We start from the raw sequence: 12,269 nt of genomic DNA, 5'->3' as shown, positions 1-12,269 counted from the left end.
AATAAATTCTGGTGAACTGGCAGTAACGGTAAGTCTAGAAGACCGAGTGGTAACACTGGAGGAGGTCACAGAAGGGGAGTTGACCAGTCATATCCTTAGAGAGACCGAGCATGGCAGGTGTAAGTCAGAAAACTTTATTACAAGATAAAAGAAACAGGCAAGAATATCTTCAAAACCAAGATGCAGAGGGGCATTCATGCAGATATAGTGTTATTGCTCCCTGTCTAGAAGCGCTTAGTGGCCTTGAAAGGCAGAGAAAGCAGCCTAGAAGAGCTGTGCCGGTGGTGTCAACTCGTAGCTCAGTGCTGGAAACCGTGTGCTCAATAATGCTGAACGGCAAGTGGGCTGGTGTGGGACAGAAGGGGCCACCAACTGCCTTGGAAATGAATCATTAACTACCAACATTCTCCATCAGCTCAGCACTCGCTACCCCAGCGGCAGCGCTACAGTGCAAGGCAGAACTTTGTTGTACACTTGAGCTTGTCTCCCGTCTTTAATTAGAGCAAGACTCCTGCGTTACCCCAGTGAGTTGTCGTTAGGCTGCCGTGGAGCAGGAGAGCAGCAAGGCGGCACAACCAAAGCTGAGGCGGGTCTGCTCACTGCACGAGACCAGCGCCGTTCGAGGGAGACGCGCAGTGGCCGTGGGCAGGAGCCCACAGCGGATGAAGTGGTCTGCATGGTTCAGCTGAAAGATGAAGTCCGGGGCTTAGCGAGGCTATTGGAGCCGGCAGCTCGATGGGCAACGTGGGGCTGGGAGAGAGCCACAGCATTAACGCTTCCTTTGTTCATGCCAATAATAGACGTGCTCGTCACCCTCTGCAAAGTGACTCTAACTCAATAGTGAAGTGTGGAGCGTTCCTGAACATTGGATTTTATTTGATTTTAGAACACTGGTTAGGTTTCCCAGTCAGCTTTATCACATTTAACATTACAGCGTGGGCCTTGAGCTACTTTTTGAGCTTTTCCTCATAAAATACAGAAGGAAGATCAGTTGGAAAACTGCATTAAATCATCTGCTTCGTTGTTCTTTAGACACACACACAAGAACAGTTCAATAGCACAACAGCCCTGCTGGGTTTGTGTCATGCTCAGGATCCCGCTCTGCGTCAGGAGAGACAATCAGAGATGTTATTTGTCCGGCACACCCGGTGTTTTCCGGCGATGGTCCATTAGGGAACGTGTCCAACTCAGCAGTGTGTGCGGAAGCGGCAGCGAGTATAGCACATTAACATGGAGCTTGGTTCACTCTGATCTAAATGACCTGAAACCTCGTTGTGGGGATTGCTTGTATCTTGTACCACTTACTGCCATTTACAGCCCCTGCTCTGGGTGCTGGGGACGTATCCGGGCAGGCGTCGATCCAGCACAGGCAAAACTTTAATTTCAGAAGATTAAAGTACATTACCGCTGCCTGTAACTAATTAGTACATATAGGCAGAAAAGTGTATTTTACATTTTCGAATGTAATTTCTTTCAGCAGATGCTAATACATATTAGGACATCTGTTTATATTTTCCTTCAGTCTTTTTTTAACTGCATCTTATTTAAAATCCTGTTGTCAGCTGAAATAGTATCGCCTTAAACAATACTACTGTATCAGTAGTTGTGAACTCATACGTCTGCTTTTCAGATGTCTTTCTGCATAAGCAGATTTTTGTTTTGTTTTGTGTAAGTGAAAGATGTATAAAGAGTTGTTTTGCTTCATTTAAATTGGAGCAGGGATGAAAAAGGCAGAAAGGAGTCAGTAGGATAAAATGCGGTGCTATCCCCACTAGGTGAAGTCGTCCAATTATGCCTGGTGTCAGAACTTTTTAACATTTGGATGGCTGGGAGGGGGTACTAATTTCAACCTTAATGATCGCTGCTTTAGGAGTCAACATCACAACACTTCACTTATAATTTTAGCACATCTGTCAGCCTGTGCTAAAGAGGAGCCCTGGGCTAGCGGGTGACTGAAGATCCTTTTATCCTGAGAGAGGATTATGTATTCCCTTCAAGAGTGGAAAAATAAAGAGGTTATGAATACTCACCTATTTCACTGCTGCCCACATTTGCCCTGTTGACAAATAGTGACTTTCAGATCCTGCTTTTACATTCCTAAACACTAAAATAAATAAAACTATGAAACTTCTTATTGTATAACACTTATGGAAGCACCCCATTTATAATGTCACATATTCTATAATACCATGTAGTCCCTAAGCTGGACTTTTTTTCATTTCAATAGATCACATTGATTTCCTGTATGACTTTATCTGCCTAATACAAAGTGGGATTGAACAGTTATTTGTCTGGATTTAGCCATTCCTTATCAAGTATTTATGATTTAGCTATTGCTACAACATCTTCTTGTAAGGTCTTTCTTATTTTTATCTTTTCAGGAAGGGTTCGAATGTGATAACGGGGCTGTAATAAATCTGTCTCTTGAAAATGAAACATATTTTGAGGAAGCTGCATGCTCTCCGCTGACAGGGAGGAGAAGTTGCAGGGGCAGGAGAGTTGTGCGAGTGGGTTGTTCCTAGGATGCTGTGGGCATCGCTTAATAACAGTGATGGGTTCTTCTGGGGGAGGTTTGCAGTGGATTGTGATGGCAGTTTCCTAGCTACGTGGTATTGAGGTGAAAGACCCAGGAGAAAAGGGGGATTTGCCCAAGCAGAGCAAACTGATACAGGTGTTGTGAGGCTGTAGGTTGAAAAGCAACAGCACAAGTCACTGAAAGGTCAGCAGGTTTGTGTCTTCTCTATATAAAAGTAAAAAAATCCAAAAATTTGTTTTCTTTATATCTCTCTTTCAATTTCTTTATTTTTTTTTATCTAGAGGGGAAAACAGTATGAGAATACTGGATAATAATACTGTGATTTAATTAAACAGGAGCAGAGAATACATGTGAATGAGGCCTTTCTGTGTAACAGTTTAGCTTAACATTTTGTTTGAAAGAACCAAGCAAATTAAAATTATCCACTGGGTGTTTCAATATTCCAAACCAGAGCATTCTAAATGAGCATTTCCCAAACAACTTCATCATACTAAAGTAATTTATTTTTTCATTACATAATGCTTTTCATTCAATGATTTCAAAACGCTCTGCTAGGTGTGCTTGTGGAAGGGCCAAACTCAGTGTGCTGTAGCCCTGGGGAGAGGTCTGCTGGGTTTCTTGTACCTTTTTGGCAGACAGGTGAATTCAAACAAAGGCAGAGTGAGTGAAGGAGGGAAAAGCAGAACCCAGATTCCTGGCAGCCCTAAGCAGCCACCCCTTCGTTCAGGAACCACAGAGCGCTCCATGCTATGTGTAGGGAAGGAGAAGAACTGCAGAAACTATAAAAGTTAATAATTACATTGTAAAGGCTACTTAACCGATAATGAACATTTAATGCAGAACCATAAATTTGCATGACACGTACAAAGAAAACGTTCTTTTGTTTTCCTCTTTACTTCTCCAATCTGTTTATAGTCAGATTTTTAACCTGCTTAACTGACACCATATTCTGTCCTATCTTCTTCTTTATGTCTCTTCACTAGTGCTTTCAATGACCTCTCTGCAAGTTTCTTTATATAGAAACCTGCTATGCTGTCTTGAATGCACAAGGTCAATAATGATTACCCTCTAACTTTGAAGGGCATCCCCCTTCTCCGCTTGCAAAATATACCAAGCCACAGAGCCCCTGCATCCTGTAATTGTAATTTCTCTTATGAAATGCAGTATTAAGAAAGGAATTTTTATTTCCCAAGCAGTAGAGTCCACAACCATGTTAAGCCTGGCAAAGTCAAGGTGTAATGATTTTGTTTTTACATTGTAGAAAAGCAGACTTGATAGTTTATATTTAATTCTAAACAAATCCACATTAATGGGAACATTTTGGTAATATGTTTCCAGAGAAGTAAACAGCCTGTTCTTTTTGAATATCATGATGGAAAGCTAAATATCTGTCATTCAATTTCCAAATGATACAGTACCATGCCTTATTTATTTTGTACTTCTAAAGAACTGTATCCTGATCTGCACACGCTGTAAATGCTTCAAAGACTCCAGCATGATCTGTACAGAAGCGCTGTTCCTGCTGCGGGCTGTAGAGGATATGTATAAGGAAAATGTGTCTCTCTTTTGGAACCAATGGTCCTCTAACAATTATCAATAAACAAAGTCAGTTAAAAGAAGGTACAGAAAGGCTAGTGATAACAAAAAGATGCTTGAATTGAATTGATACTATAGCAGGCATCGACTGTATCATCACACAGCTTAATAGCTACAGTCCTGGTTCAATACGATGAACTTGGGAAGGTTTCCTTAACGAAAGAACTGATGCTTTTTGTTCAGTAGCAGCAACAGCTTAACTTTTTTAATTATCTGCTTTAAAAGTTTACATGCCACTAATTGTGGTGCTATATCCAAGGAGGTACAGTATTGGCTTATACCAGAAAATGGGTCCTCAGAAATAAAAGTGAAATAACAGTAGTCATTTTTTAAAGAAATTCAGGCAGATAGTTAATCTAAGATTAATAAATGTATGCACTGCAATTTTTTTTATCCACAAGTAATTCTGAGTTCTATGCAAGTACCTTCTCAGAAAGCTGCTGTTTTGGTTTTCAGTGTCTTTTCCACCAGCCTTGCATTTTCAGGATCAGGAGGGAAATGTGATTCCCTCCCTCTTCCCCCATTACTAAAATAACAGAAAGCTCAGAAGAAGGCATCTGAGAAGAAGTTGGAAGGAATGTGCGTTATGTAAATATCTAAACGCAGATAAATTAGCTTTAAAAATTGAATTCACTGAACATGAATAGTCACTTAAAGTGTAACTGGAATTGACTGTGTCATGTATCAGCCTAATAGCCGGAGCGCTGGTTCAATACAATGAACTTGGGAAGGTTTTCTTAATGAAAGAACTGACGTTTTCTGTGCAGCGGTTGCATTCATCAGACCGCACAGTGTTCATTACACTACAAAGGACTGCCAATGTGAATTCTTCGCATCATCTATTAGGTAAACTGGATAGGGACAAAAGATAGTGGCGGAATGAGAGGCTTCGGTACCTCTGTGGGCTATCCGAAGTCAGGCTGTGTTGGTGACCCTTCACCGGTGCGTTAGGAGCTCCTCACTGAGACATCCTGCCCTCAGACCCTCATTCTACTGACCAGAACAGGCGAGGAGCCGCTGGGAGGTGCACATCTCACTAGCCACCGTTACCGACTGACCGTACGCTTCGTACAGCCACGGTCTTTAATTTGCTTTGTTGAAATACTGTGGAGGTTATTGACAAATGGGCCCTCTCTGGTGATGCTAATTAGACTCTCAAACCCACCCTGGTTCATGGTGCTAATTTGGAGAGGTGCCACATACTGGGGTTTATTTCTTCAGCGAGAAGATGAGCCCTGCGCCGCTGGGAAATGGGGAGAGCCAGACATGCTGATTGGCAAGGTCGAGGCTGGAAGGCCCTACGCTGACTCAGGAGCAGGCACGTTAATTCCGTAGGGATTTGCATCCCCTCTGTCCCTTGCTTACCTAATAGGAGCATTGTGGTGCTGTTTCACAAGGGGCTTAGCGACTGAAAAGAGAGATTTGACGGTAAAGAGAAAAGTTTTGCTTCAATTCTCCTAACATCCAGTTATTAAGAAGCTTGTCTGCTCTGTGAGGCAGCGCACCACAAAAGCGTCCCCAGCTCTCAGACAGGGGCTGTGTTAAGCACAGCACAGGTTTAATTCTTTCCCCGGGATGTCTCTAGCAGATGTATCACTCTCACACGCTGGTTTGCCTCCTGCTGCAGTGTTCGGGTTGAAGCTACGTGCGAGTTGCTAGCCTCAAAGTCCATACCTCAAGGTCACTCCCCTAACCTTATTTCCCACATGTTTAAATGTATTTATATAGATAGATAAAAAACATGGTAGCTGCTGCCACATAACCTTGTTTCCCTCACTGACATCTCCAGTGGACGGAATTGAATAGAAAGCTGTTATTTGGGATGGGGACATGTCAGTCCTGCTTCGAGGGCGAGTGCCTGCCCTGCTGCCGGGTAGCTGCTCTCCCTTCCCGAGCAGGGGGGCAGCGCTTCCATCGCTGGCTGCAGCCACCACGATACCTGACAGACCCAGAAGGCACAACAAAAATTAAACCTCTTAGGTGCTGGAAGTTGCAGTGAATTTTGCATCCAGCAAAAATCGTTCAAGAGGGACTTCTTTGTTGTTTAATGTTTTTAAGCTTGTTGAAAATCTTGTGTGTATTTTTATTCCAGGATCTATGCTCTGTCTTTTTTTCCTGTTCTCTGTGGACTGTGCTTAGTGACTCAGTGCCAAGTGTAACGTATTCCTATAGTAACTTCACTTCACTTCACTGACGTTGGCCAATTGAGATTCACAACCTCTACGTGCAGGATGATGGAAACATAGGATCATAGAGCCATAGAAAGGTTTGGGTTGGAAGGGACTGTAAAGCCCACCCAGTCCCACCCTCTGCCATGGGCAGGGAGACCTCCCACTGGATCGAGTTGCTCCGAGCCCCATCCAACCTGGCCTTGAACCCCTCCAGGGATGGGGCAGCCACCACTGCTCTGGGCAACCTGGGCCAGGGCCTCCCCACCCTCACAGCAAAACATTTCTTCCTAAGATCTCACCAAAATATCCCTTTTTTCAGCTTCCCCCTCATCCTGTCCCTGCATGCCCTGATCAGGAGCCCCTCCCCAGCTTTTCTGGAGCCCCTTTCAGCACTGGAAGCTGCTCTAAGGTCTCCCTGGAGCCTTCTCTTCTCCAGGCTGATCAACCCCAACTCTCTCAGCCTGTCTTTGTTGATATATAATAGAAGCTAAAGGCTTTCTGTTTGTTTAATGCTTTTTTTTTTCTTTTTTTATTTTTCTTCTTGGTTTTCAATTACCTAATTAGAGAGAGATTTCAATTGTGCTCAGAGTGAAAGATAAGGGTTTGTGCCCATACGCTGTTTGCCAGAGAGAGTCAGACTTCTACAGATGTATTAGTGAAAAGTTTGACTTCGTGGGAAGGAGAACTAAGATCTGGATAAGCCGTTGTTCTTTGGGAAACTGTGTGACATTAAAACTTGGAGAAGTCAGGCCTTGCTGTGCTGCAGTGGGACCCGTGAAGCACATACCTGAGCTGAGTGTATCCAGTTCTTGGCTCTGTACAGCCAGAGATAGAAATGTTCAAAGGAATTAAAGGCCCATGTGAAATGGTGCCTCCCACTGCCATTCGCTGTCCTAGAACGACAGCAGGAGACACCAGGGCTGCTGGAAACAGGGTAGGTATTTCCTTGATGTGGGAGGAAAAGCTGCATTAGAAGTTTGGGATAGGGTAGGAAGCAAGAGGTTTAAAGAATAAAAATGCGGTTGTCTGGTTTGTACGTGTCTCTCGCAAACAGCCCTGGATAGCTGGCAAAAAGAGGTAAAGAACCCTTCCAGGTGTAGTTGAACAACACATATCCTGCTCTTCAGGCATCCCCTGTGCAGTAACAGAGTTCAAATGAAAGAAATAGGAAGAAACTGTTCTGTGTAACTGTGGTCACTGGCAGGGTTCCCTGGCTCAGTCCCTGCTCTGTCACTGGCTCGCGATGGCACTGGTGTCTTTTGATTTAGGTTGCAAATCAGTGATCAATAAAAAGTTTTTCAGTATATCAATCTTAAGCATATTTTTATCTGTTACATCTTTTTGGATATCCACTATAATGTAAGAGGAAATCAGTCATTTGCCCAAGGTATTCCTCTGCTGAGAATTCATCATAGCACAGCTCGTGTTATGTTGTACAAATCCCCTGAGCGTGCCGTGTATGCACAGGTGACTGCAGCTAAAAGCCTGCAAAGTGCTACTTGCTACATTTAAAATATCCACAAAAATTATCATCATTTTTTATTAGGCTGAAGATTAAGGTGTAGTTTTCTCATTAAAGAAAAATACACTGTTTTAAACGTAGAGCTTCCTAAAATTGTGTTTGTTTTAGTGTTTATGAAAAGAGATTTGAAGACATAATACCAGCCTATTTAAGATTTTCTGCTTCTTGAAGCACAGAGCGTGGGGGTTGATTCTCCATTACACTAAGGCTTATTAATGCCACTCTGCAGGAGCTCTAAAGGGGCTCTGGAGGAGGTTGTGCAGCCTTCACCATGTCCTCTCCCAGGCCTCCAGAAGCACTGATGGGTGAAAATGGAGAGGAACTATAGGCCTGTGGTCCTTGTGGCTTTGCTTGGAAATTTCATTCAGGCAGAATATGTTTATATTAGATGTCCAGGTGCACTGATCTCCATCTACTCCAATCCCATGAGTGATGCGTTTAGGAGACAGCAGAGCCACTGCGCCCCACTACAGAATGGGAAAGCATGTTTTTCACAGTACATTGGCTGCTCTAGGAATAAATGCCATGAGAAGGTGAGAAGGAAGCACGCATCAGGTCCGTTTTGCTCTAGGTTCATTTCTGGTTTCAATTTTGCGCTACGCTAGAAGCTGCAACTGTGCTAAGAAAGATGCGAAGCTGCCATTCGTGACTGGAGGGGCCACACTGTGTGGCAGTGACAGGCGACTTAACTTGGTTAAAAAGTTAACTAGCAGGCTTTGGTTATTCCCTTTAGAAGGTGCTATCTCTGCTTTATAACAGCACTAATGATAAATATGTACTGTTCTTCATCATTCAATGGGAAAGATTGTTTCCTCCATCCCTTTACTCCTTCCTGACATCTCACAAGGTTTGAGGTACTTCTTGTACCAAATGTGTTGCTCCAGCTCTATGGGAGGAGGTCAAAACTGAAGATCTAAGCATAGTATTAAATAATAAAAAGCTCCAGGTAGCTTAGGACATTCCTAAATAACGATTTGGTCTCCACCATATTCTGTGGGTGTGGCAGAGCAGGGGGGTGTTGGAGGCACGGATTTGCCAGTACTTGTGGAGCTAAATATGTTTATTTTAACTAAGTGCTGTAAACCATCGCTCTGGGGAGTGGATCTGTGTGGGAAGCGGAGAAGGTTAGGTTGTTATTTTACTTTCAAAAATTGGATGGCAATTATTGTATTATGGGATTTCAGTAGGCAAATAACAATTTTGTGGAAAGGCTTGTTTTTCTGCGCAGGGAAGGTGTTGTCTGTTGCTATTTTTCTCTTAATTAGAGATGCATTTTTAATTATCTGTCAAGGTCCCCTAGAAGCTGGGATAGCTGGTCTTTCTTATGTGCCTGTGATGAAATCAAAACAAGTAAGTGAGGGCAAGTCTGTCACCACCGAGAGGAAGTAGAATGAAAGCTAAATATGAGAATAATGAACATGCTTGGATCGCAGGGAAGAGCGAGCTCTGTCAGGGATGATGGCTGTACCCTGCGCCTTTGAGCTCCCCTCTACTGTGTTTCTTGTGCTGTTGAAATATGCTTGTAATTGTGCTGAATAATACCCATTAATTCTAGAGCTACATAGTGAAAGTTTTCTGATGCCTGAAAGTATGGTCAAGAGCTCCAATTTAATATTAAAACACTCACTATTTCTGATCTGAGACAAAGAAAGAGAAATGAAGTGTGACTGCTTTCCCCTTTCCCTGCTTACTCGCAGCTCCTTCCTGCAGGGCAGCTCTAGAACAGGGAAGCTTTGCCAAAGCTCCTTCACAAAAGACAAAGCAATATTGCAGGGACAAGGTGGGGGGTAGTAGTTTTCAGCTGAAAGAGGGGAGATTGAGATGAGATTTTAGGCAGAAATGTTTCCCTGTGAGGGTGGGGAGGCCCTGTCCCAGGTTGCCCAGAGCAGTGGTGGCTGCTTCATCCCTGGAGGGGTTCAGGGCCAGGTTGGATGGGGCTTGGAGCCCCTGATCCAGTGGGAGGTGTCCCTGCCCATGGTGGGGGTAGAACTGGACAGGATTTAAAGTCCTTTCTAACCCAAACCATTCTATGGAATAGTTGTGACTGTATGAGTTGTCGATGTGTGTACTGGGGTGTGGGGGGAGAGGCCACACTCTTAGAAAACGTTTAATAGCACAATAGCTGTCCCATCATCTGTAGTTCAATCAACTCTGCTTGCATAACAAAATCTTAGTGTCCTTAAATTGAAATCACTTCAGTGAAATAATTTTGTGGTGTTTAAAAAGCAACAGAAAACAATTCACTAAAGACCATTAAGCGGCCCCAAGCCCCACGTTTCAGTGTTCATCATTTGTACCGATTATGGTGTGACAGCTCTTGAGTTTCCAATGATAACAGCCATCTGACTTGATCTGAGTTCAATGGATTTTCACTAAAATAGAATCATCGCCTTTGTGATGGATAGAAAAAGTAAAGCAATACATCCTGATAAATGCTCTGGCTTTTTTTCCCCTTCCCTTACTGTGACCTTGTACAATCTATAAGTGAGCAAAGCTGAGCCCTGGCCACCGCTGCAACGCATCAGGACTTTGAAATTTAAGTAGCTCTGAAACCCATCAATGGGGTGAAGGGAGAATGGCCTGAGAAAGCGATGGATCATGCTTAGAGGGCTCACAGGGAAACAGGGTAAGCTGAAGGTCAATACGCAGACATGTCCTGAAGGAACGGCTCAGACACTCATTCACATTCACATCTCAAAGCCGCTGCCGCCGTAGCACTGCGAGGAGAGATCAGGAGGAGAGTGAAATAAAACAGGAATTTCAGAGCACATCATTTCTTTGCAGGAGCGAATGGCACAAGGGTACAGTGTGAAATAGCTCTAACCTACAGTGCTGGTACGGTGCCCTAATTGTCCCATCCGAGCAGCAAGAGGCGTAACACCATGGGAACACATTCTTCCCATTACACTCCAGTTGTTTTCCAAGTTTGTCAGTCCTGGTAATTGTGAAGAGCGTTTAACATTTTTAATATGTCATTGATCATTTGTAGCACATTATTCAGCGTGACATGAAAATGAGCTAAACAGGAAGGGATGCAGTCTGACTCCGTACACGTGCAGGCGAGTAATTAAAGGCCTTTACTCTTTTGTGCTTTGAAAGCCTGGGCGGATGTGAATGTACAAAACTTTCACACAAGTTCTCATTCAGATTCTGATTTCTTTGGGGCTGTGTTTTGAAGAAGGTGTAGTACTAGGTGCAGACTGGCCTGGCTGTAGAGAGCTTAAAAAGAAAAAGGAAGAAAAAGAAAAATACTAAAATAAAATTAGTACACAAATTTGAACCCATGGTTACCATGCCTAAAGCAGAAATTGCCAAACGAGTCAAGAGGCTTATTAGCATTTTATGTAAATCAGTTATTACTGTTCTCCACTTCCTTAATTATCCATGTTATTTCAATACAACCCTTTCTTTGATGTCCCAATTCTATATTTAAATAGTGCAAGATTTCTATCATATCCTCCCGCTGAGGTTTGTTCCATGCAAAAAACATGCCAAGAGCAGCTATTTTAGAGACTATTGGGAAATGTTTAATTGGTTAATCCCATTTGAGTTATGAGGGAGGATTGCCACGCACAGAAAACAGAAAGTACTGACTAGGAGAAGTTTACTAAAACCTGCAGGACTTCCCCTGAAATTTAGCCCTGAAGATGTTTTGTTTCCTAGGTGCCTGGTGGGAAATGATTCAAAGTAAAATCCTTCAAACTGCTTTGAAATACACTAAGTGATTGGGTCATAGTAGAAATATTTTTGAATTAAAACACAAAGTCATATTTTTTTGTTCTTGCAGTGCAGAAGGGGTCTCGCTGTGTTTGACCCAACACTGCAGTGGCAAAAGAACAATGTATCTTAGCCAAAGAAAAGCCCACCAGACTTGAAGGAGTTGATAATTGTTACCTCCTATTGCAAGCAAATGAGTGCTCCTCAGATTTCGACAGTGTAAAGTGATCAGCACTATCTGTGTGACTATTAATTCCAGCGGAGAAATGGACATTCTGCATCACCCATGGGGATCAATCCTGCATAAAAGGATGCTTTCAAAAATGGAACGTTTCTGTACAGCTTCCAGTTTCCAGCTTTGGACTGGAAAGACTTCAGAGTACAGGATTGGCAAATATTCCCTTCCCTGTTTTGAACGTTTGATAGATTTTAACCTTTTTAGAAACTGCTTTGGAAAGAGTTTATGAGTTTTAGCACAAGCAACGAAGAAAAAAGGATATGTACTTACTTGGCTATAAGCACAAGGAGGGGAGGGCTGCAGCCTGGACAAATGCAGGGGTTCATCTTCATAGATTTTACTAAGAAGAAGTGAAAATGCAGAGGTGTGGTGTTTGGGGTTTTTTTAGGTTTTTTTGGTTTTGTTTTTTTTTTAGTTAATTTTAAGGGATAACGTTAATTTCCAGGTTTGCTGAAATTGTATCAGATTGTGTAGTGGCTGATGGCCGTA

The 12,269-nt window shown here is 42.9% G+C and overlaps 1 protein-coding gene across 8 annotated transcripts in view; it reads left to right on the top strand.

Annotated features, from left to right (window-relative positions):
- The window catches only part of WWOX (WW domain containing oxidoreductase), a 546,141-nt gene that overhangs the window by 242,114 nt on the left and 291,758 nt on the right, over positions 1-12,269 (top strand). The window lies entirely within an intron of this gene.

This window comes from Phaenicophaeus curvirostris, chromosome 14 (assembly GCF_032191515.1).
Source record: "Phaenicophaeus curvirostris isolate KB17595 chromosome 14, BPBGC_Pcur_1.0, whole genome shotgun sequence".
Lineage (NCBI taxonomy): Eukaryota > Metazoa > Chordata > Aves > Cuculiformes > Cuculidae > Phaenicophaeus > Phaenicophaeus curvirostris.
Note: the sequence above shows the minus strand (reverse complement) of the source record. Positions and strands in the feature narration are given on the sequence as shown.